Here is a 26,349-nt window from a genome sequence, read left to right on the forward strand (position 1 = left end):
ACTTAGGAGGTTTAGCCTTGAGTCTTGATTTATCAGCTACTGTTATGAAATATAACAATTTTTAAAAATAAATGTATTTATTTTATTTTATTTATTTCTGGCTGTGTTGGGTCTTCATTTCTGCGTGCGGGTTTTCTCTCGTTCCGGCGAGCGAGGGCTACTCTTCATTGTGGTGCACGGGCCTCTCATTGCGGTGTCTTCTCTTGTTGCGGAGCACGGACTCTAGGCGCGTGGGCTTCAGTAGTTGTGGCACGCGGGCTCAGTAGTCATGGCTCGCGGGCTCTAGAGCGCAGGCTCAGTAGTTGTGGCGCAAGGGCTTAGTTGCTCTGCAGCATGTGGGATCTTCCCAGACCAGGGCTCGAACCCGTGTTCCTGGCATTGGCAGGAGGATTCTTAACCACTGCGCCGCGAGGGAAGCCGGAAATATAACAATTTGCTGCCAGAAGTTTTTCAGACTCTTGTTAGGCCTGTTTAAATTGCCTAAGATGAGCATGGCCTCCAGATGTTTGTTATCCTGGAGACCAGCTCCTCTGGAGGCAGAGATGTAGCATGGAGAAGACTGTGGCTGAGACCCGAAGGAAAGTAGGTGAAGAGTGGGCGCTAGGAGACGGGCGGGGCTGAAAAGAGAGCAGAGGAGGTACAGACAGCTGCAGATGAGAGCCTCTCAGATCCCAGCTAAAGGAAACTGGAGGTATCCTGTAGAGGAGAAAATCCTTAAATGTTTTGAAGATTACAAAAAATTAAATTCAGCTTCCTTGGGTTAATTGATGTATATCTTTTATTCAGTTTTGCTTTGTTTTAAAGTCTTTCCTGTGATATGTATTGAACTTAGTTTAAACTTTAATGTGATAGTTGTTTAAGAGAGAACAAGCAAACCTTTGCACAAAATAGAGAATATATTTGACAGACTGCTCGAAAATTGCGACGTAACATTTAGTGAATTGAATATTCCCCTTTAAAAATCTTCCAGTAAATATATTGTTACTGATTTGGATGAAAATAATTTTTTGAATAGTCTACTTTATTTTATTAAAATGGTTGGTTTATTCAGGGGAAGGATAAAGAGGAGGACTAAAGAATATGGGAAATACTGGTTGAATATAGCATTATTCACATCTGTTACATCGAGAGGACATGTTTGAGTTCTGATAACTATTTCAGCAGAAAAGTGCCATGTTACTTTATGAGATGGCAGAGGCTAACTAAAGTTAATTTGGTTGAATAGTGAATAATGCTTTAGGTCAGAAAAGGGCAGAATGAGAATTCACTGTTCATTCTGAAAAAATTTGTCAGGAAATACTCTCTTTAGAATTTAAGAAGTTCTGTTTTTTTTTTTTTGTTTTTTTTTTTCGGATTTGTTATTACTACATCTAAGAACTGGGTATTTTAGAAAACGTCATTCAACTTTTTTGTAATTTCCGGTTTAAAAGATTAAAATTGAAATATGAAAGGAAAACAATCTGGACATTGAGCTTTAGCTGCTAGCTGGAGAAATGGTGGGTGTGCCTGGCCTTGTGATGTTACAGGGCCTGAACTTTTAGATTTCTTCCTGTGGGAAGTAGTGTGAAAAATGCTTCGGAAAAATAGTTGCCAGAGTTGTACCACAGAACATTGCCTCTAGTGCCGTGAACCACAGACTTGTAAATTGCTAGATTAAAAAAATATATTCAGTATTAGTAAAGACAGCAAGTACTCATCATAGCTATGGCAGAGAGTCCTCACTGCCTATCTGATATCCATTTCCCTATGTTTCCTTTCTAATAGAACTTAATGTTTTGCTAGAAGCAGAAGTAGGCCTAGCTAAAAAAACTATACATTTCTTAGCCTCCTTTCCAGCCCGAGCAGCCATGTAACATAGTTCTGGTCAGTGAGATGTAGGCAGAAATTTCTGGATGAAGTTCTTTTGAAAGCCCTTTTACCTGTTTTTTTTCCTCCTGCGTAGAAATCAGACCATGCGTGGGGCTAGACCAGTATTCTAGAGGCCTTTAGAGGAAAGCCAGGAGATTTACAGAGATCTTCCCCCATGTATTCCTGAGCTGCCAAACCAGTGTCAGCAAGTGCCTCTGTGCACTTCCATTTGATGAGAAGAGTAAACCCCTGTCTTGCTTAAACCAGTATAATTTAGGCTTCCTGTTACATGCATCAGAACATTATTCCTAACTGATATAATTATTTACATGCCCGTTATGATCTGCTTCCTGGAGATTTGGAATCGTCTCATTATAATTTAACAAGGGATTTTATCTAACTTCAAATCCGGAAGACCTTGGGAGTTTTGGAATTATTTCTGTCTTTTAGACTTGATTGGACCAGCTGGATATCCAGCTGGATGGATATTGGTTACCAAGGAGGTCTGAGGAAATGTGAGGAAGTATTCATAAATAGTCTAGCATCTCCCACCGTCACTTCATCCTCTCTTTCATTTTAGTTCCTGGCTTCATCTGGCTACATAATCTATAGTGAAACTACTGGCGCTCCCTCTGAATGGAGAGGATTTCAGGTAGTTATAGCACAGTCAGGAATCTGACTGATGACCTGATCTCCCTCCATACCAAGGTTAACTGTGGAGACCGTTTCCCTTTTAAAAAAAAACTTATTCAGGTGTAATGTACATACGGGGAAAGTACACGGATCATACATGTACAACCTTATGACTTTTCACAAACTGAACATATCTGTGTAACCAGCATCTTGATCAAGAAACAAAGAAGTTCCTCTGTTGCCCTCGTGGATTATCAGTGTCCTTCTAACAGCATACATTAGTTTTTACCTGTATTTGTATTGTATATACATGGAATCATACAGAATGTACTCTTTTGTGTCTGGCTTCTTTTGCTCAGCATTTCTGTGAGATTTGTCCATATTGTTATATATAATTATAGGTCATTCATTCTCATTGCTGTGTAGCATTCCATTGTGTGACTATATCCCAGCTTATTTATCTCATCAACTGTTGGTGGGCACTTGGGGTGTTTCCAGTCTTGACTTATGAATACTGCTGCTAAGAACATTCTTTTGGTAAACATATGTAAGTATTCTGTTGGGTATGTACTTTGGAATGGAATTGCTGGATCATAGGGTATCAGTGCTTGAGAGTTTTAGCTCCTCTGCCTTCTCATCAGCACTTGATTTGTCATTGCTTTTAACCTAGTCATTCTGGTGGGTGTGTATTTTGTGAAGTGCCTGTTTGTCTTTTGCCCATGTTCTATTGAGTTGTAGGTCTTTTCTTACTGTTTGTGGGAGTCCTTTTTATATTCTGGATACTAGTCCTTTGTCAGATATTTGTATTGTGAATACCTTTTCCTATTCTGTGATTTGCTCTTTCACTCTTTAATTGTCTTTTGAGGAATAGGTCTTTATATAATCCAATTTATCAGATTTTCTTTTATGGTTAGTGCTTTTTGGGTAATGTTAAAAAGTATCTTTGCCTACTCCAACGTCACAAAGATGATGATCTATATTTTCTTCGAAAAACTTTTATTATTTTACCTCTTATATGTAGATCTTCCCTCCATCTAGAATTGACTTTTGTCTAGATATGAGGGAGGGGTCACAAAACATTTTTCTCCATATGGTTATGTAGTGGAGTCAGCACCATTTGTTAAAAAGATTATCCTTTCTCCTCCACTACAGCGTTAGGTTTGTCGTAAATCAGGTAACCAGATGTGTGGCTTGTTTCTGGACACGATTCTATTCTGTTCCATCAGTCAGTTTTTCTACCCTTGTGCAAGTAGCATACTGTTTTAATTATTATAGCTTTATAATGGGTTTTGTTAACTGTTAGTGTTAAGTTCTTTACCATCTTTGTTTTTCTTTAAGATGGCCTTAGCTAACTGGTGATTGTCAGCTGGTTATGTGGAGTTAATATTCATTCTGTATGCCTTCCACCCTCTACCATACACATCCCTCAACCAGCTGACTGAAATACTGGCTTAATCTACTTAGCTGTCAAGAGAACCCAGTAAGGACCTCTAACCTCTTAGTGGATTTTCAGATTTATTGAGTAAACAGAAAACAATTTTTTTTCTGTTATTGAATAAACAGAAAATGTGATGAATTAAATTATTCATCACATTTAAACTCAGTGCTCACTTTTAGCATAAATCACTGCTGTGTGCAGTAATCAAATATTTAGTTCAAATGTGTATATTTAATTGCATTGAGGCTTAATTTTCTCATTTGTAAGTAATCAGCTGTTTTGTTTATTATGACCAACTCTGTAGATACTGTGTTTGGGATTTTTGAAGCAAAAAGATGAAACAGGAATAGTAAAATAAAAATAAGACGAATCCATCTGGAAGACTGAATCATCTGTGCCTGACATTTAAAGGCGGTGATCTTTGTTAGTCACAATGTGATATTGTCAGTTGGAAGAAATTTCTCCTCAGTATCCTGCCTTCTTTTCCCCTTCCATTTCATGTTGAATCAATTGGGGGAAATCATAAGTTTTTAAACTAAAATATTAGTTATTTTTCTTCAAAATGAGTCATTCATAACTTATTTTCTTTGGGGGCTGGAGAATGGGAAGGAGTCAGGGAAGTAGGGGCCTTCTGGTGACAGTGACTGTGCATTTCACATTCCCATATGACACACGTCATCATGTATGGTACGTCAGAGTTGAACAGTGCAGGTGTGAACTGTGTGGGTCCACTTACATGTGGATATTTTCCAGTAGTAAGTACTACAGCACTACGTGGTCTGTGATTGGTTGAATCTGCGGATGCGGGGGTGGGAGGCGCCTATAAATTATATGCTGATTAACCCTTGCATTGTTCAAGGTCCAACTATATTTAAAATTGAGATTGTCTTGGGCTTCCCTGGTGGCGCAGTGGTTGAGAATCTGCCTGCCAATGCAGGGGACATGGGTTCGTGCCCTGGTCTGGGAAGATCCCACATGCCACGGAGCAACTAGGCCCGTGAGCCACAACTACTGAGCCTGCGCGTCTGGAGCCTGTGCTCCGCAACAAGAGAGGCCGCGACAGTGCGAGGCCCGCGCACCGCGATGAAGAGTGGCCCCCACTCGCTGCAACTAGAGAAAGCCCTCGCACAGAAACGAAGACCCAACACACCCAAAAATAAATAAATTTTAAAAAAAAAAAAAAAAAAAAAAATTGAGATTGTCTTGAGAAATTGAAAATATATGAATTATTACAGTATCTTTGGGGAACTTTCTTTCTAGTTTTTAAACTCGGGGGCCAGACGATCAGAGATCTGTATACATGTGTGCTGCATGAGTTTTTAATTCCTCTCTCAATTAATAAATGGTGAGTTACAAGGGTTCATGTTTGCTTCAGAATTTGGAATTGAACTGAATGTGAGTTAGGCACATAAGGCTCTAACCCCACCTATTTACTTTTAATTACAAATAAAGAATATACCATTTCATTTATAATGTAATTTTAATATAATTAAACTTGAATAGTTAAAAGTTGCATAATTATATTCTGCATGAGTTAGAATAACTAACCAATCCAAATCTGCTCAGATCCCTGGCAGCAGTCCATTTGTACAACCATGTGGTAGGCAGTTCTCCTGTGTTAGCAGGTCTGATACAGATTTTTGCCTAAAGATCTCAGTGGCAGCATTTTTGAACAGGTACTTAACTGAGTGCATATTGATTTTCAAATACTTTGTAAGCTCTGGCAATACAAAGATGAGCAAAATAGGTGTGTTACCTGCCATCACAGAAGTTTCCAGCTAGAGTTGTATAACTCTGGGTTATAATGCGGTGTGTTTGCCTACTGGTAACAAGAAATATTTTTTTCCAGCTTTATTGAGATATAATTGACATATAATATTGTGTAAGTTTAATGTGATGATTTGACGCACATATATATAGCAAAATGTTTACCACGTAAGGTTAGTTAACACATCCTTCACCTCTCAAAATTACATTTTTCTTGTTGTTATGGTGAGAATATTTAAGATCTACTCTCTTAGCAACTTGCAAGTATACAGTGCGGTATTGTTGACTGGAGTCAGCGTGCTGCACATTAGATCCTCAGAACTAACTCATCTTATAACTGGAAGTTTGTACCGTTTGACTAACATCTCCCCATTTCCTCTACCCCCCAGCCCCTGGCAACCACCAATCTACTCTGTTTTTATGAGTAAGTGATTTTTGATTGCCCTGTGAGTATTCAGGCCTTCTGCTCCAGTTAAGTATAAAGTTTCTAGGACAATATATTAGTATCAGACTTCTACATATTGTGGACTATTTTTCCTCAACATGTAATTGGTTAATAGTGTGTAACGTAGCTGGATTTAGCCGTTTGCACTCTGTGCAGAGCATATTCTGTCTGAAAATATTAAGGCTCTGTTTCTGAGTGCTTCTGGAAACAGGCACTCAAAAATTAACGTGCACTGCATGTTCTTCATGTAACACGTTTCCTTATCTACTGCTCTTTTTGCTTGGATTGGGAAATAATGAGAATGTGTATACTTACCTATCCATAGACTGTGGCCATATTTGGTATCAAGAGTATGTCCTTATTCATAGATAAGGTCTGTCTCCATATATCACAAGTTCCTGTTTAAGAAGCAAAGTGAGGTAATGAACAGGGAGAGGGATGGATCCCTATCTGACAGAATTTAGGTGGCCACTCCCTAGGTGTCCAGGAGTAGGAGGGCAAGATTAGGACCAGGCTTCTTCCAAAGATCCTCCCTCTGTCTTCTTAACTTACCCTCTGGCTCTCCAGTTCCTTCCCCCAAAGCACACCTGGATTTAATTTATCTATGTAGTTCTACTTTTACATCTTTTAAACCAATGTCAAGTTTGTCTGCCGCTTGCCATCTCCACTGCTACATCTGATAGATATTCTCTTTCAGTTATTGCAACAGCCTCCTTACTGCTCTCTCTGCCGAAAACTTTTCCATTCCAGCTCATTCTTCCTTCATTTTGGAGCCAGAATAATTTTACTGAGATGCCCCTATGGGTATTCAGGGAGTTCCCCTAGGTGCTTTTCCCTGGTTGGGCTTAGAGTTTGGCCTAGCGAGAGGCTGAAGCATGCTGTGTAGAGGGAGTAGCGTTTACAAAGCTTTGATACTTTAACTGATGGCAGCATCATTACATCAAGTAGACAGCCTCCAAGAAAGACTGCAGTTCTTTCAGACCTGATAGTCATTCACCTCTAGGCATGCTGGCAAAGTCAGTTGTATTACTTACTGGTGGTATAGCCTTACTTTAATTCAAGCACAAATACACTTGAACCTTGTTTCTCTTACACAGTTGGATTTGGAAGACCTGTTCTGCCATTTATATCTAAGAGCTTGTTCCTATTATTTTCCTGGAGTATTTGATTCACTCTACTGTGTTTGTTTAGTTAAGAAGAATAACTAATTTGCAATGGTGATCAATATTTTGCCCAGTTCAGCAAACATCTTTGATGAGTTGGAATCCCCTGTCGAGGAGAGAAGTTGCCAGTTAAACTGTTAATGGAAAGCAGTGTATTAGCATAGACAGCATCCTGAAAATGCACAGGTACCATCTACTAATTAGCTGACCATTGTTGCCTCTTAACCAGTTTGGTGACAGTATATCCTAGGAGAGTTTGTTATTTTCCTCCATTGATAATCAAAGATTAGACATGACTACAGTTGAGAGTAAAGCTGTTAAGCTGGAAGTAGACCAGTTAGTGTAAGTGATGGTAAAGGTGTTAGAGAAGATAAAAGTAAACTGTAGTTGTAAAGGTAATGTCAGTTTAGAATTGCTCCGAAACTATAAATTATCTCCCTTTTCTGTGGTGGAGATGATACAAGGGTGAGGCATGTAATCACATTGGCGTGTTTGAGATAAATGTCCTTTGTTGTTGTCTTCAACCCTCCATATTTTTTGCTCTATTTCTTCCATAATATTTTAGTTATAAATATGTGTAATTAATATATTGTTGATGTTTCATTCAGTAAGTTTCTGTCAAATATAATTTTAAAGTATAGTTGCATTTAAACATTGAGCTTAAGCAAATTAGATGTTTTCTGTGTTTTCATGAATACATTTACATGTATTCATATAGTCCACTTACTTTTAAAAGTTTACTGTTTCCTGCCATGTGTTTTTTACATTCAGAGACACATTTTCTTCTTATTGAAACTGTTTCAAGATTTTGTGGTGTAGGCTGGTGGAAAAATGATTCATTTGACAGTATTGTATTCTACAGTCAGGGTTATTGGAGTACATCATATTTCATTAAGGGAGAAAAGCTTGAGAAAAGGAGAGTCTGTAAACCAGATAAAAGTAACAGTGTCTGTTAACTTCGTTATCTTATCACCATCACCTTGGGAGTTACTTAGTGGTGCCTCATCAAGATAGGACCAGTCTACTTATTGTCTACTGGTTTAGAATTCTCTTAACCAATATCTAAGAAATCACAACTTGCTGGTTTAAATTATAAGGTATTTTTTGGATCTAAGCCAAATTCAAAGATGGATTTTATAGCATTCAGTGTAATTTTTTAAAAAAATTTACATTTATTTATTTATTTTTGGCTGTGTTGGGTCTTCGTTGCTATGCGCAGGCTTTCTCTAGCTGCAGCGAGCAGGGGCTACTCTTCATTGCAGTGCGCAGGCTTCTCATTGCGGTGGCTTCTCTTTGTTGCGGAGCATGGGCTCTAGGTGCATGGGCTTCAGTATTTGTGGCTTGTGGGCTCTAGAGCGCAGGCTCAGTAGTTGTGGCGCATGGGCTTCAGTATTTGTGGCTTGCGGGCTCTAGAGCGCAGGCTCAGTAGTTGTGGCGCATAGGCTTAGTTGCTCCGTGGGATGTGGGATCTTCCCGGACCAGGGCTTGAACCCGTGTCCCCTGCATTGGCAGACGAATTCTTAACCACTGCGCCACCAGGGAAGTCCCCAGTGTAATTTTTAAACATCTGTTCCTTGAATAAATAATTCTTTAAAAGGCAAAAATAGTGTAATGGAATTCATACACTGCTGTGGGTGTGTTAAATGGTGTGATTTTTCTGAAGGGCAATTTAGGAATATGTATCAAGAGCCTTGAAGCGTTACCTTTGACCTAGTAATTCCACTTCGAGGATCTTAAAGATTTAACCAAAGATACTCATTGTAGTATTATATCTAATGATGAAAATTTGGTAAATCATAATGTCCAACAAAATATAGTTATGATATATCCATATAGAAGAATGTTACTTAGCCATTATAAACTTTATTACTTAAGACTTTAATAACAAGGGAAAATCATGATATAAAAGTGAAAAAGGTATGAAGAACTCTATAAGAAGTTGAGCTCTATCAAACAAAAGCTAGCAGTTAAAAGCATGAGTCAGGGGACTTCCCTGGTGGTGCAGTGGTTAAGAATCCACCTGCCAATGCAGGGGACATGGGTTCGAGCCCTGGTCTGGGAAGATCCCACATGCCGTGGAGCAACTAAGCCCATGTGCCACAACTACTGAGCCTGCACTCTAGAGCCCGCGAGCCGCAACTGCTGAGCCCGCGTGCCACAACTACTGAAGCCCGTGCGCCTAGAGCCCGTGCTCCGCAACAAGAGAAGCCACTGCAATGAGAAGCCTGCGCACTGCAATGAAGAGTAGCCCATGCTCGCAGCAACTAGAGAAAGCCCGCGCACAGCAACGAAGACCCAACGCAGCGAAAAAATAAATAAATAAATAAAATAAATTAAAAAGCATGAGTCAGCCCTGTATATAAAAGATCTGGAAAGATCATCAAGCCACATAAGATGCAGAAAAGCAAGGTATAGAATAATACACACACATGCACAGAAAAATAAGATATTTATGAAAATACACTAAATGAACTATATTTATATTTGTATATAAGCATAAAGAAAAGTCTTTTTAGTAAAACTGTTAATAATGACTGGAACTGGAGATAAGAAAAGGCTTACTTTGACTCCTACTTGACTTTTAACAATGAGAGTGTATCCATATATTAATTTGTAATTTAACGTAATAATAAAAAAAACCCTGAAACTTTTTTATTTTATAAAGAAAAAAATTCACTGAGATGTAAGCAGTAGTTATCTCTGGATGGTAGGAGTTCAGATAGTTCTTAATAGTCTTTGTATTTTTTTTGTACTTCCCAGAATTTTGGCAATGAACAGGTATTATTTTTATAATCTGAAAAAGCAGGAAGATTTTTTAAAAAGCTGAAATCACAGGTAATAGCGTGGTCTGGAGTAAGGACTGCTGTTATTCAGATCCTGGCTGTAGCATTCTAGAGCCTTGTGACCTTGGGGCTGGGGCAGGGGGAGCTGCTTTACTTTTTCTCACAGGATTTTTTGAAGATTAAATTAGGTATGACATATGTAGGTTAATTTTTATAGTGTCTGGCACGCATTTGGTGCTTAATGAACCTTAATTTCCTTCCTTCTTGTTTTTTCTCATTAATGACATAATAAACTCTTCAAAAGAGATGGAAAATACCATAAAGCTATTAACAAAAACACAAATGTATTCAATAATTAGACAATTGAAGAGTTTACAGTGTGATAGTTTCAGAAATAATCCTGCTACAGTATACGAAGTGAGAATATTCCTTAGAGCAAAACAAAGAACTATGGTATTTCACTTCTGATGGTAGGAAGAGGTGGGTATCAATCCTCACCGTTCTGTATGAACCAGTTGTTAGTCAGCAGTAACATGGTTGTCTAAGTATAGTTTAAAAAATTCTCCACAGGTTCAACCTGAATAGTTTTTTTAAAGCTTTGTTATAGATAAATTGCTGTTTTTATTCATCATAGCTGTCAATATTAAGAAATAAAATTAAGATTTCAGGATAAGTCTTATATTAGTAAATTAATATGTAAAATGAGATACCTTAATTTCAGAGGCTATATTTCAGTGACATAAGATAATTAGGGAAAATAGACATCAACATAAAATTCTCAAAGCAGTTAACGATTGTATTCTTCATACACATTTGTTAGATATACAACAGAAAATACAGACATCTGCTTTTCCCTGTTTTGCAGAGGAGGTATCACAAGCTTAAAGAGGAAGATTGATTGATATCAGCTGGTGAGGTGGCAAAGTAGGATCTCATTCTAAATACATTGGACTTGAGAAGCACCAACATTGCTGTCTCTGGTATTGCTGCATCTGATGTTTTCATACAAGGAAGCAATTTTTAAAAACACGAATTCAAAAAGATACATGCACCCCAGTGTTCACAACAGCATTATGTATAATAGTCAAGGTACGGAAGAAACCCAAGTGTCCATCAACAGATGATGAATGGATAAAGAAGCTGTGGTATGTATATACAATGAAATACTACTCAGCCATAAAAAAGAATAAAATTCTGACATTTGCAGCAACCCAGATGGACCTAGAGAGTATTATGCTTAGTGAAATAAGTCAGAGAAAGACAGATACTGTATGTTATCACTTATGTGTGGAATCTAAAAAATAAAACAAACGAATGTCTGTAACAAAACAAACAGACTCACAGGTATAGAAGACAAATTAGTGGTTACCGGTGGGGAGGGGGAAAAGGGGAGGGGCAAGATAGGGGTATGGGATTAAGAGGTACAAACTACTGTGTATAAAATAGATGAGCAACAAGGATAGATTGTACAGCACAGGGAAATATAGGCATTATTTTATAATAACTAGGTGGAGTATAATCTATAAAAATACTGAATCATGATGCTGTACACCTGAAACTAATATAATACTATAAATCAATTATACTTCAATACAAAAAAAGGAAACAATTTCTTTAAAGGACTGAGAGGTTTGGATAGGTATCAAGTGTTCCTGTTAGTTCATTTGTTTCCTTATTTAGTCATATTTCTCAAAGGAATACATTTGATATCATGTGTAGCTGGCTATGTTTCTTCTTATAATCTCTCTCTTGAATCGCAACCCTTCAAGAATGCCACATAGTGAAAAACAGTTTGGGATAGATTTTCGTGTGGTAGAAAATGAGTGTGCTTTGGGAAACCACTCTGCTCATGTGACTCTGAGCCAGCAGCAGGGTCTCAGCTGGGAGCCTGCACTTATGGTTTGGCCTGAGCACCTCTTTTCTTGAGTATCTACTAGTAATAAAAATCTCAATATTAATGCCAATTCAGTGCTTTTTATAAATATGAAATCCTTTAGAATTGAGCCCTCTGAGTTCATTTCCACTCTGATATACGTATTTTCCTTTATTCTATATGATTTTTTTTCTAAAAAGCTAAAAAAAATGTTGGAATATATTGTTCTTTCATACCCTATCCGATTTTTTACCTTGTAGGTTGGTCAGTGGTCAGTGTTTTTCTTTATGTCTCAGTAGTGTCTTTATATTTTTAACCTTGTAGTTGTTTGACTCATTATAGGTTTTCTAGGAAGTTTTTTGCTGTTTCTAATGAATTTCAGAATGGTTCTCTTTTGACTTTGTCCCTTCTCTTAATGGCATCCTATTATTTTCCTTATCTGATTTAGTCTATTATTGTCATCCTTGCACTACAGCATTTGTTGTAAGAGGTAACCTGAGCGGCATTGTGTTACCCTTTTCTCTCGGTTCGCTAAATGACTGTGAGAGAGGCGGTGGACTCCAGGCTCCAGGAGGGCAGAGACCATGTCAGCTTTACTCACTGTGCACTGTCTCTTGCACAGCAGGTGGTACATAGTAGGCACACAGTACAGAAGTACACGAGGGTGTGTCTAAGCACGGATGGAGCAGAAGGAACCTTGGGGTCATAGGTCACTACAGCCTGAGTCATCAGCGTATTGTTGCGGGTGTGGAGCATAAGAAAATGAGGAGAGGGAAGATTCAGCCAGGATTTTAGAAGTATGTGGAGAAACGAGTAATAGTGATAACAGTACTTTTTTTTTCTTTTTTTAGCATTTTAACCTTTTTTTTAATTTTTGAATTTTATTTTATTTATTTTTTTATATAGCAGGTTCTTATTAGTCATCCATTTTATATACATCAGTGTATACATGTCAATCCCAATCTCCCAATTCATCCCACCCCCCCATCACCCCCCTGCCGCTTTCCCCCATTGGTGCCATATGTTTGTTCTTTACATCTGTGTCTCTACTTCTGCCCTGCAAACCGGTTCATCTGCACCATTTTTCTAGGTTCCACATACATGTGTTAATATACGATATTTGTTTTTCTCTTTCTGACTTACTTCACTCTGTATGACAGTCTCTAGATCCATCCACGTCTCTACAAATGACCCAAGTTCGTTCCTTTTTATGGCTCAGTAATATTCCATTGTATATATGTACCACATCTTCTTTATCCATTTGTCTGTCGATGGGCATTTAGGTTGCTTCCATGACCTGGCTATTGTAAACAGTGCTGCAATGAACATTGGGGTGCATGTGTCTTTTTGAATTACGGTTTTCTCTGGGTATATGCCCAGTAGTGGGATTGCTGGGTCATATGGTAATTCTATTTTTAGTTTTTTAAGGAACCTCCATACTGTTCTCCATAGTGGCTGTATCAATTTACATTCCCACCAACAGTGCAAGAGGGTTCCCTTTCTCCACACCCTCTCGAGCATTTGTTGTTTGTAGATTTTCTGATGATGCCCATTCTAACTGGTGTGAGGTGATACCTCATTGTAGTTTTGATTTGCATTTCTCTAATAATTAGTGATGTTGAGCAGCTTTTCATGTGCTTCTTGGCCATCTGTATGTCTTCTTTGGAGAAATGTTGATTTAGGTCTTCTGCCCATTTTTGGATTGGGTTGTTTTTTTTTTAATATTGAACTGCATGAGCTGTTTATATATTTTGGAGATTAATGCTTTGTCCGTTGATTCGTTTGCAAATATTTTCTCCCACTCTGAGGGTTGTCTTTTCATCTTGTTTATGGTTTCCTTTGCTGTGCAAAAGCTTTGAAGTTTCATTAGGTCCCCTTTGTTTATTTTTGTTTTTATTTCCATTACTCTAGGAGGTGGATCAAAAAAGATCTTGCTGTGATTTATGTCAAAGAATGTTCTTCCTATGTTTTCCTCTAAGAGTTTTATAGTATCTGGGCTTACATGTAGGTCTCTAATCCATTTTGAGTTTATTTTTGTGTATGGTGTTAGGGAGTGTTCTAATTGCATTCTTTTACATGTAGGTGTCCAGTTTTCCCAGCACCACTTATTGAAGAGACTGTCTTTTCTCCGTTGTATATCCTTGCCTCCTTTGTCGTAGATGAGTTGACCATAGGTGTGTGGGTTTATCTCTGGGCTTTCTATCCTGTTCCATTGATCTATGTTTCTGTTTTTGTGTCAGTACCGTATTGTCTTGATTACTGTAGCTTTGTAGTACAGTCTGAAGTCCGGGAGTCTGATTCCTCCAGCTCCGTTTTTTTCCCTCAAGACTGCTTTGGCTATTCGGGGTCTTCTGTGTCTCAATACAAATTTTAAGATGATTTGTTCTAGTTCCGTAAAAAATGCCATTGGTAGTTTGATAGGGATTGCATTGAATCTGTAGATTGCTTTAGGTAGTATAGTCATTTTCACAATATTGATTCCTCCAATCCAAGAACATGGTATATCTCTCCATCTGTTGGTATCATCTTTAATTTCTTTCATCAGTGTCTTATTGTTTTCTGCATACAGGTCTTTTGTCTCCCTAGGTAGGTTTATTCCTAGGTATTTTATTCTTTTTGTTGCAATGGTAAATGGGAGTGTTTCCATAATTTCTCCTTCAGACTTTTCATCATTAGTGTATAGGATAGCAAGAGATTTCTGTGCATTAATTTTGTATCCTGCAACTTTACCAAATTCATTGATTAGCTCTAGTAGTTTTCTGGTGGCATCTTTAGGATTCTCTATGTATAGTATCATGTCATCTGCAAACGGTGACAGTTTTTACTTCTTCTTTTCCGATTTGTATGCCTTTTATTTCTTTTTCTTCTCTGATTGCCATGGCTAGGACTTCCAAAACTATGTTGAATAACAGTGGTGAGAGTGGACATCCTTGTCTCGTTCCTGATCTTAGAGGAAATGCTTTCAGTTTTTCACCATTGAGAATGATGTTTGCTGTGGGTTTGTCGTATATGGCCTTTATTATGTTGAGGTAGGTTCCCTCTATGCCCACTTTCTGGAGAGTTTTTATCATAAATAGGTGTTGAATTTTGTCAAAAGCTTTTTCTGCATCTATTGAGATGATCATATGGTTTTTATTCTTCAATTTGTTAATATGGTGTATCACATTGATTGATTTGTGTATATTGAAGAATCCTTGCATCCCTGGGATAACTCCCACTTGATCATGGCGTATGATCCTTTTAATGTGTTGTTGGATTCTGTTTGCTAGTATTGTGTTGAGGATTTTTGCATCTATATTCATCAGTGATATTCGCCTGTAATTTTCTTTTTTTGTAGTATCTTTGTCTGGTTTTGGTATCAGGGTGATGGTGGCCTCATAGAATGTGTTTGGGAGTGTTCCTTCCTCTGCAGTTTTTTGGAAGAGTTTGAGAAGGATGGGCGTTAGCTCTTCTCTAAATGTTTGATAGAATTCACCTGTGAAGCCATCTGGTCCTGGACTTTTGTTTGTTGGGAGATTTTTAATCACAGCTTCAATTTCATTACTTGTGATTGGTGTGTTCATATTTTTTATTTCTTCCTGGCTCAGTCTTGGAAGGTTATACCTTTCTAAGAATTTGTCCGTTTCTTCCAAGTTGTCCATTTTATTGGCATAGAGTTGCTTGTAGTAGTCTCTTAGGATGCTTTGTATTTCTGTGGTGTCTGTTGTAACTTCTCCTTTTTCATTTCTAATTTTATTGATTTGAGTCCTCTTCCTCTTTTTCTTGATGAGTCTGGCTAATGGGTTATCAATCTTGTTTATCTTCTCAAAGAACCAGCTTTTAATTTTATTGATCTTTGCTGTTGTTTTCTTTGTTTCTATTTCATTTATTTCTGCCCTGCTCTTTATGATTTCTTTCCTTCTGCTAACTTTGGGTTTTGTTTGTTCTTCTTTCTCTAGTTCCTTTAGGTGTAAGGTTAGATTGTTTATTTGAGATTTTTCTTGTTTCTTGAGGTGGGGTTGTATAGCTATAAACTTCTCTCTTAGAACTGCTTTTGCTGCATCCCATAGGTTTTGGATTGTCGTGTGTTCATTGTCATTTGTCTCTAGGTATTTTTTGATTTCCTCTTTGATTTCTTCAGTGATCTCTTGGTTATTTAGTAACATATTGTTTAGCCTCCCTGTGTTTGTGTTTTTTACATTTTTTTCCCTGTAATTGATTTCTAATCTCATAGCGTTGTGGTCAGAAAAGATGCTTGATCTGATTTCAATTTTCTTAAATTTACTGAGGCTTGATTTGTGACCCAAGATGTGATCTATCCTGGAGAATGTTCCGTGTGCACTTGAGAAGAAAGTGTAATCTGCTGTTTTTGGATGGAATGTCCTATAAATATCAATTAAATCTATCTGGTCTATTGTGTCATTTAAAGCTTTTTTCCTTATTAATTTTATGTCTGGATGATCTGTCCATTGGTGTAAGTGAGGTGTTAAAGTCCCCCACTATTATTGTGTTAGTGTCGATTTCGTCTTTTATTGCTGTTAGCAGTTTCCTTATGTATTGAGGTGCTCCTATGTTGGGTGTATATATATTTATAATTGTTGTATCTTCTTCTTGGATTGATCCTTTGATCATTATGTAGTGTCCTTCCTTGCCTCTTGTAACATTCTTTATTTTAAAGTCTATTTTATCTGATATGAGTATTGCTACTCCAGCTTTCTTTTGATTTCCATTTGCATGGAATATCTTTTTCCATCCCCTCACTTTCAGTCTGTATGTGTCCCTAGATCTGAAGTGGGTCTCTTGTAGACAGCATATATATGGGTCTTGTTCTTTTTTTTTTTTAATTTCTTTAATTTATTGCTTTACTTTTTTTTTTTTAAAGTATTTGTTTATTTATTTATTTATGGCTGTGTTGGGTCTTCGTTTCTGTGTGAGGGCTTTCTCTAGAACTTGTGGCAAGCGGGGACCACTCTTCATCGTGGTACGTGGGCCTCTCGCTGTCGCGGCCTCTCTTGTGGAGCACAAGCTCCAGACGCACAGGCTCAGTAGTTGTGGCTCATGGGCCTAGTTGCTCCACGGCATGTGGAATCTTCCCAGACCAGGACTCGAACCCGTGTCCCCTGCATTGGCAGGCAGATTCTCAACCACTGCGCCACCAGGGAAGCCCTGGGTCTTGTTTTTGTATCCATTCAGCAAGCCTGTATCTTTTGGTTGGAGCGTTTACTCCATTCACGTTTAAGGTAATTATTGATATGTATGTTCCTATGACCATTTTCTTGATTGTTTTGGGTTTGTTTTTGAGGTGCTTGTCTTCTCTTGTGTTTCCCACGTAGAGAAGTTCCTTTAGCATTTCTTGTAGAGCTGGTTTTGTGATGCTGAATACTCTTAGCTCTTGCTTGTCTGTAAAGCTTTTGATTTCTCCCTTGAATCTGAATGAGATCCTTGCAGGGTAGAGTAATCTTGGTTGTAGGTTCTTCCCTTTAATCACTTTGAGTATATCATGCCACTCCCTTCTGGCTTGTAGAGTTTCTGCTCAGAAATCAGCTGTTAACCTTATGGGAGTTCCCTTGTATGTTATTTGTCGTTTTCCCCTTGCTGCTTTCAATAATTTTTCTTTGTCTTTAATTTTTGCCAGTTTGATTACTATGTTTCTCAGCGTGTTTCTCCTTGGGTTTATCCTGTATGTGACTCGCTGCGCTTCCTGGACTTGGGTGACTGTTTCGTTTCCCATGGTAGGGAAGTTTTCGACTATAATCTCTTAAAATATTTTCTCGGGTCCTTTCTCTCTCTCTTCTCTTTCTTGGACCCCTGTAATACGATGTTGTTGCACTTAATGTTGTCCCAGAGGTCTCTTAGGCTGTCTTCATTTCTTTTCATTCTTTTTTCTTTATTCTGTTCCACAGCAGTGAATTCCACCATTCCGTCTTCCAGGTCACTTATCTGTTCTTCTGCCTCAGTTATTCTGCTGTTGATTCCTTCTAGTGTAGTTTTCATTTCAGTTATTGTATTGTTCATCTCTGTTTGATTGTTCTTTAATTCTTCTAGGTCTTTGTTAAACATTTCTTGCATCTTCTCGATCTTTGCCTCCATTCTTTTTCCGAGGTCCTGGATCATCTTCACTATCATTATTCTGAATTCTTTTTCTGGAAGGTTGCCTATTTCCACTTCCTTCAGTTGTTTTTCTGGGGTTTTATCTTGTTCCTTCATCTGGTACATAGCCCTCTGCCTTTTTATCTTGTCTATCTTTCTGTGAATGTGGTTTTTGTTTCACAGGTTACAGGATTGTAGTTCTTCTTGCTTCTGCTATCTGCCCTCTGGTGGATAGTCTATCTAAGTGGCTTGTGCAAGTTTCCTGATGGGAGGGGTGGTGGTGGGTAGAGCTGGCTGCTGCTCTGGTGGGCAGAGTTCAGTAAAACTTTAATCCACTTGTCTGCTGATGGGTGGGGCTGGGTCCCTCCCTACTGGTTGTTTGGCCTGAGGCGACCCAACACTGGAGCCTACCCGGGCTCTTTGGTGGGGCTAATGGCAGAGTCTTTGATGGCTCATGCCAAGGAGTACTTCTCAGAACTTCTCCTGCCAGTGTCCTTGGCCTCACAGTGAGACACAGCCACCCCTGCCTCTGCAGGAGACCCTCCAACACTAGCAGGTAGGTCTGGGTTCAGTCTCCTATGGGGTCACTGCTCCTTCCCCTGGGTCCCGATGCACAGACTACTTTGTGTGTGCCCTCCAAGAGTGGAATCTCTGTTTCCCCCAGTCCTGTCGAAGTCCTGCAGTCAAATCCCGCTAGCCTTCAAAGTCTGATTCTCTAGGAATTCCTCCTCCCCTCCTTCCCCTCCCTTCTCCTCCCTTCCCCTCCCTCCCCTTCCCTCCCCTCTCCTTCCCTCCCCTTCCCCTCCCCTCCCTCCTTCCTTCCTTCCTTCCTTCCATCAAAAAACATTTGTTGTTCACTCCTGTGCCGTGTTTTATGTTTTATATTGAGGACAGTAAACTTTATCATATTTATTGCTTGACCTGTGGTTGTTAGTGGTATTTCAGAACGTAGATGATGAAGACTGAAACTACTGTGGTGTTTGTAGGAATGAAATATTAGATGTCAGATGCGTTACAGAGGTGGCATGGCAGGCTTGGTAACTTTGTACGTGGGGTTAGGGAGAGGTCCACGTTAAAGGCAACTTTTAGGTTTTAAACTCGAGTGACTTGGGGACTTATTGCACGTCTTGTTCCTAATGCACATTGGGAAATAAAGAGGGTGTGCTAGTGTATGTGGACAAGTGGGATTTTCTATTGGATTTATTTCGTTTGCATTGCCAGTGGAAAATTCAGTTGATTCCTTCTAGGAAGCAGGTAGCAATGGGGAACTGGGACTTGGGGAGTAGGGAATAGGGGTGGCCAGAGATGTTAAGAATATAGATTTGTAATCATGTCTGCAGAAGTGGTAGATAAAGCCTGAAGTGAATTAAACTGTCATGGGAGAATGTGGGTTTGTGCTCTTAGTGGGGGTGGGTCTGGAGCTGAATACTCTTAATTTTAAGAGTCACTTTATTCCTTAAAAAAATTATATATGCCCATTATAAAAAACCTGGTGGTATGGAGGGTATATCCAAAATCTTACTACTCAAAAGTAACTGTCATTAATATTCAGGAAGATCATCCTAGACTTCTTTTTATACATATTTGTAGGTAGTTAGAAATAATTTTGGAAATTACTATTTATTGAACAGTGTATTTTGTTTCATACCATGACTGTCTTTAGCAGTCCAAATCCCTCAGTTGTTTGTTTGTGATATTGAGTTCCTACAACTGTAGCCCTGGATAGGGCTAGGAGGAGTACACTCTCGGTATGTTGCAAGAGCTTGCCTTGGGGGGCAGTGATCAAGGGAGGTGACAGGAATGTGACACATGATGGAACTAGTTGGCCTCAGGGTTCCAAGTAGAGCTGTGGTATGGTAGGTTAAAGGTGACTGCACATTCTTTGCTGCTCTTTAAAGGAGGCATTTAAATTATACTAAGAAAAACTTTTTTCTGTCGCATCATTAAAAACAGTTACTTCTGATAGCACTTACTGAATTTAAGTGGTATTTCAGGGTTAGTTTGTATTATTAATATTATAAAAGCTAGATTGCTACTATTGCAATTCCTGTCTTTAAGCTATATTGCATAGATATATTTTCAAGAATATATTATTCATATGTAGAAAATATAAAATTAAAATCTGTAAAGAGATATTTCATGAACTTAATGGTGTCCAATTATTTCCACTTGTATCATGCTGTTATATGCTCCCTTCTGAGTAGGGAAGAGTTTGATCTTGTTGACTAGCTATAAATGGGGAGAATGTGCTTACAGCTTAAGAATTAAACAACTTGGTTTAGGTATTGATATTTGATGGGGTTGGTTATCTGAAAGTCAAATCTTAAGATAGTAATCTCAACTAGTATAACTGGCAAGTGGGACCTGCATCTTTAAAAACTTAAGTTTTATGCCCAGAATTAATTCTACAAACATTTTATGTGCAGGTGATATGTAGGAAATGAAGATTACAAAAAACAGTCCCTCCCCTGGAATTTATATAGTCTGAGAGGTGAGAGAAGGAATTTGTATGAACAAGGTAGAATGATAGTTGCCTAAAAAACTACAAAATGCTGTGGGGTCTCCAAGAGGGAAAAATCTGTTTTTAAAAAAATTGTGTGTGTATGTCTTGTAAGTTTTTGGGAAAAAAATTTCAGGAAGAGTGGCATTTGAGTTGGATTTTAGAGAGATGGCTTGGTGTCAACAGATTGAGGCTGGTTTGATGGATTAATATGAGAACAACACAGGTGGAATAGTATGGAACATATTTGGAAAATGGCCAGTAGTGTGTGTTGGCAGTAATGTGGGGAATGAGGAGGATTAATTGGAGATGATGTTAAGGCTAATATGCTAAGGAGTTTGTACTCTATTTTGTAGGCGTTTGAAAACACTTGGAGGTATTTTATTTGAGCAGGAACTGATATCATTCAATTTGTATTTTAGGAAGGTTTCCTAGATGGACTAAGAGATACTTAATGGTAGGTAGGAGCATGAACTGTGGAGCCTTCAGTACAGGGACACCTCCTGGCTCTGTCACTCTTGGTAATCTGATCAATCACGGGTTTACTCATCTGCAAAGTGGTGGTAATGATAGTACTTAGCTGTTGTGATGAATAAATGACATTATGCAGTGGAGTGCTTACTGCAGGTCTTAACACAGAGTAAATGCTCACAAAAAATATTTGCTACAGAAGAATATGATTTTGGAAAAGGGCAAAAGCTAGAGGTAGAAAGAACACACAGGAAAGAGGAAAGTCAGTCTGTACTAACTAACAAGGTATATAATATGCCGGGCTTTTAAAAATTATGGAGATAACATTTTATTGCACTATTGAAAAGTCTTAATTGTGTTTGTTAGATATATGTGTGCATGTATTTAAAATAAGTTCTCTGAAAAGGCAGCTGGTTATATTAAATCTCTCCTGTCTTTGTATCAGAGTGACCTTAAGCCTGCATGAACGCATGGGTTAGTGATTTTTGTAGATACGCGGTGTTGGCGGAACAGGAGATGATTAGTAAACCCAGCTGCCTGGGAAGTCATTGATTGAAGAAAGACCGTCGCTGAAGTTTTCACTCAGTGCTTCCTCACTGTGCAGCTTTTTTTCTTACTGGGTCATGAGAAATGAGAAGAGGTGGAAAAGAAAGGACATGAAAGGGCAAAGGCTCCATTACTTGGCTTTGTTGTTAGGAGTTATTCCTGAGAGGGTATAAAAGTTAGAAGGAAGAATCCTTTAACATAAAGGTGCTCTGTGTCCTCAGAGGGACTGTGAATAAATTCCGTGATTGATTGGCCTTAAGATGAGAGATTCAGGGTGAATTGATTTTACCTAAGCTTATGGGAAGAGTTAGGATTAGTCAGAACTGTGATTGAGAAAATTGAAAATTACCTTGAAACATCAAAGTCTTTGGGGTCAAATGCGACTCTGCTTTTTCTCCAGTTCATACCCACTATATCAGCAAACTCTGTTGTCCCTACCCTCAAAATAGATCTTGGCTTGGGGCATTTCTCACTTCCTCCATTGCTCCCACTGTAGCTCAAAATCACCACTACCTCCTTGACTAGACCAAGGCAACAGCCCTAAACTGGTCTCCTTGTTTGATTTGTGTCTAGCTCAGAACTAGTCTTTATTATAGCAGCTGAGTTAAACCTCTTTAATATAAGCAAGGCCATATTCCTCTTTCACAGAAACCTTAGTAGATTCCTATTTCAGGTGTTCTTAGTACAACTTGGAAAGCCCTGCAAGGTCTGGCCCTATTTCTGGAGCCTTTTCTCCTGTCACTCCACTGATACTCTATTGCACACCCTAGCCATCAAGCTGCTCTTGCCCCAGGGTCTTTGTACTTGTGGATCCCCCTGCCCAGATGGGCTTTCCACAGGTACCCACGTAATTCACTAAGTTTATTCAGGTCTCTGTTCACAGGTCACCTCCTCACAGAGGCTTCTCTGGTTACCTACTGTAAAGCAGGCATTCTCCGTTCCCTTTAACAGGCTTTATGCACTTATCACTACCCAACAAATACATCTTTTAAGAACATTTGTCTTCCCCATTAGGATGTAAACTCCAAGAGAGCAGGGATTTTGTTTTTTGGAGTATTCCTACCAGCTAGGACTTAGTAAATGGCCAGTAAATATTTGTTTAATGGATGAATGATTTATAAGCAAAAGGGGATTTATATTTCTTTAAATCTGAAATTTACTATTTTCATCGATATTTACTTATTATCAGCTATGTACTGGAGCAGGCAAAATGAAAATATGAAATATTTAAGAAAAGGAACAACTAGGGAACCATAGGATTATAATAGGATATCCAAGCAGCTTTTGCTTAAGATCGTACTTGGTGGTATAGAGGATATAGTCTTTAGAAGCTTCTTTCCCTCTAACTGTAAATTATCTTTCTTATGACATTGTCTATGCTAAACTTGAGGGCTGACAAAAATTGTTTGATTCTTACAAATTATTTAGTAGCTGACTGATTTTGTAACTCTCTGGTTAACAGTGTGGTCTTAATCTTGTGTGATTCTTTTCAGAAATACAATTTTTTAGGTCTTATAGTATCTAGAAGTTTTCAATCTTAAAGTGAATTTTAGCTCTAGATCTTTTTGACAAAGGTTCAAACTCTCAGTTCCAAATATCAGAGAACTATGTTGAATTTAAATGGCTAAGTGAGGGACTTCCCTGGTGGTGCAGTGGTTAAGAATCCGCCTGCCAGTGCAGGGGACACGGGTTCGAGCCCTGGTTCGGGAAGATCCCACATGCCGCGGAACAACTAAGCCTGTGCGCCATAACTACTGAGCCCGTGTTCTAGAGCCCGCAAGCCATAACTACTGAGCCCACGTGCCACAACTGCTGAAGCCCGTGTGCCTAGAGCCCATGCTCTGCGAAAAGAGAAGCCCCTGCAATGAGAAGCCTGCACACCACAACGAAGAGTAGCCCCCGCTCGCCACAACTAGAGAAAGGCTGCGCGCAGCAACGAAGACCCAGCGCAGCCAAAAATAATAAAATGCATAAACTTATAAAAATAAATAAATAAATGAATGAATGAATGGCTAAGTGAAAAACAAACGTTGCAAACACCAGAATGCTCTTTGGGATCATTAGGAAACCCAGCATGCCTTAATGCATAAAACTAATGTAAGTCATACTTAAATTTGAATTCTTCCTTACTAGTATTATAATTTTGCACAAGTTTTTTAACCTTTCTTGAGCCTGTTTATCTAATGAGTAAAATGGGTATAAAATTATCTAGCTACCGTACAGGGTTGATGTATGAATTAAGAAGATATTTGTATCATATAGTTTGTACATAATAAATGGTAGATAATATTATAAAATAGTATATGCATGGGTTGCTGTGAGTGCATATGTTTTTGTATTTTGATAGTTGTGATGTTTCTAATTTTCCAAAGGTATTCGACAGTATTAACTAACATATTTTAAATCTATCCAGTTGTCATGAAATCCAGTCAATTTGTTTTATGCTTTTTATTTTAAAAAGCAGGTGTATTTTGAATTAATGCGTTATTCAAAATAGTATTAGATAGGGTGGGAGGGAGATGCAAGAGGGAGTAGATACGGGGATATAGGTATATGTATAGCTGATTCACTTTGTTATACAGCAGAAACTAACACACCATTGTAAAGCAATTATACTCCAATAAAGATGTTAAAGAAAAATAAAAAATAATATAGTATTAGAAGTTATGAACATGAGAAAGTGACATAATTTCTGCTTTTAGAGATTAAAAAAACATTTTTAGGATCAATATTTTTGAAGCTCTGTAACTGTGTGTGTGTGTGGTTTTTTTTTAGTTTATTTATTTATTTATTTACTTGGTTGCGCCAGGTCTTAGTTGCGGCAGGCGGGCTCCTTGGTTGTGGCACGTGGGCTCCTTAGTTGCGGCATGCGTGTGGGATCCCTGACCAGGGATTGAACCCGGGCCCCCTGCGTTGAGGGCACGGAGTCTTAACCACTGTGCCACCAGGGAAGTCCCTGTAACTGCGTTTTAAAATTATACTATGAAGGGGCAGTTGGCAGAAGAGATCGTGCTCCAAGGCCGCCAGCTCACTTTCTGCTTGGAGTTCTCGTGGCCCGTGATTCGGCCTCTGCTCTCGACCTGGGGTCCATTTGTTGGGCGTCCTGGTTGCCCTCTCTCACCTGGCTGGGGCACAGCAAGGAGGCCCCATCTTCTGACGGCGTCCTATGGAGTAGGGTCCCGGACCGTTGTCCTGAAGAGCGAGATTGAGCTTGGCCCCCTCCCCCTCCTCTCCCTCCCTCCTTCCTTCCGCCGCAACGTGGCTAACCACAGCCCCGCGCTGAGCCGCAGCCCCAGGCGGCCCAGCCGCAGCAGCAGCAGTGTGGCGCGGAGGCGCCCCCGAGCCGGCAGCCTCAGGCAAGCAGGGCAGTGTGCTGCCGCTGTGGGGCCACGGAGAGACCGTGGATCTCAACCCCACGACTGGACCAGTATCCCATCGTCGCCTTACTTCAGAGTGCAGCTCTACGAGCTCAAGACCTACCACGAGGTGGTGGACGAGATCTACTGTAAGGTCACACATGCTGGACCATGGGCGAAAGGAGGCAGGAAGACAGCTGGCCAAACAGGGATGTGCGGAGGGGTTCTAGGCGTTAGGACAGAAGGAATTGATTCTACAGCTTTTTGTCTGTTATACAGATTATTTACTCTGAAGTTAACTCGCAAGCAAGTGATGGGTCTTATAACACACACAGACTCTCCATATATTAGAGCCCTTGGATTTATGTATATAAGGTACACACAGCCACCTACAGATCTATGGGACTGGTTTGAATCCTTCCTTGATGCTGAAGAGGACCTAGATGTGAAGGCTGGTGGAGACTGTGTAATGACCATTGGAGAAATGCTATGGTCTTTGCTTACAAAACTGGAGTGGTGTTCTACCTTGTTTCCAAGAATTCCGGTTCCAGGTCAGAAGAATATTGATCAACAGATTAAAATGCGGCCAAGAAAAATCAAGAAAGATGGAAAGGAAAGTGCTGAGGAAATAGACATGTTGAACGCAGGTGTTCAAGGTCTCCAAGGAGATCACTGAGTCCACGGAGGTCCCCAAGAAGATCCAGAAGTAGAAGCCATCATGGGGAGGGCCATGGGTCTTCTAGTTTTGACTGAGAATTAGAAAGAGGAAAGAACGCTGGCAACCAGAGCGTGAAGCCAAAGAAGGAAAAAGAAAGGCGAAGATCCTGAAATATTGATCGGGGGCTAGAAGGTAGGCATAGCAGGAGTAGGGAAAGACATAGAAGCCGTAGTTGAAGTCGTGATAGGAAAGGGGATAGAAGGGACAGGGATCGGGAAAGAGAGAAAGAAAATGAGAGAGGTAGAAGATGAGATTGTGACTATGATAAGGAAAGAGGTAATGACCGAGAAAAAGAGAGGTCAAGAGAACGGTCCAAGGAACGGAGAAGTAGGGGTGAGGTAGAAGGAAAGAAATATAAAGAAGGCAAAGATGATAGGCGGCATAGAGATGACAGAAAAGATTCCAAGAAAGAAAGAAAACATAGGAGTAGAAGTAGAAGTGCGGGGAAACGAAGTAGAAGCAGGAGCAAAGAGAAATCAAGTAAACATAAAAATGAAAGTAAAGAAAAATCAAATAAACGGAGTAGAAGTGGCAGTAGAGGAAGAACTGACAGTGTTGAAAAATCAAGAAAACGGGAACATAGCCCCAGCAAAGAAAAATCTAGGACGCGTAGCAGAAGCAAAGAACGTTCCCACAAATGAGATCACAGTGATAGTAAGGACCAGTCTGACAAACATGATCGCCAAAGGAGCCAAAGTATAGAACCCAGAGAGCCAAGAAAGACAACATAAAAGCAAAG

At 39.2% G+C, this 26,349-nt stretch overlaps 1 protein-coding gene and 1 pseudogene across 3 annotated transcripts in view; both read left to right on the forward strand.

The window, feature by feature from the left end:
- ARHGAP32 (Rho GTPase activating protein 32) overlaps positions 1-26,349 on the forward strand; it is a 275,222-nt gene that overhangs the window by 21,119 nt on the left and 227,754 nt on the right. The gene's annotated exons all lie outside the window — the stretch shown is intronic.
- On the forward strand, positions 550-25,645 carry LOC132369527 (pre-mRNA-splicing factor 38B-like; annotated as a pseudogene).

This window comes from Balaenoptera ricei, chromosome 8 (genome assembly GCF_028023285.1).
Source record: "Balaenoptera ricei isolate mBalRic1 chromosome 8, mBalRic1.hap2, whole genome shotgun sequence".
In the NCBI taxonomy this organism is placed as follows: Eukaryota; Metazoa; Chordata; class Mammalia; order Artiodactyla; family Balaenopteridae; genus Balaenoptera; species Balaenoptera ricei.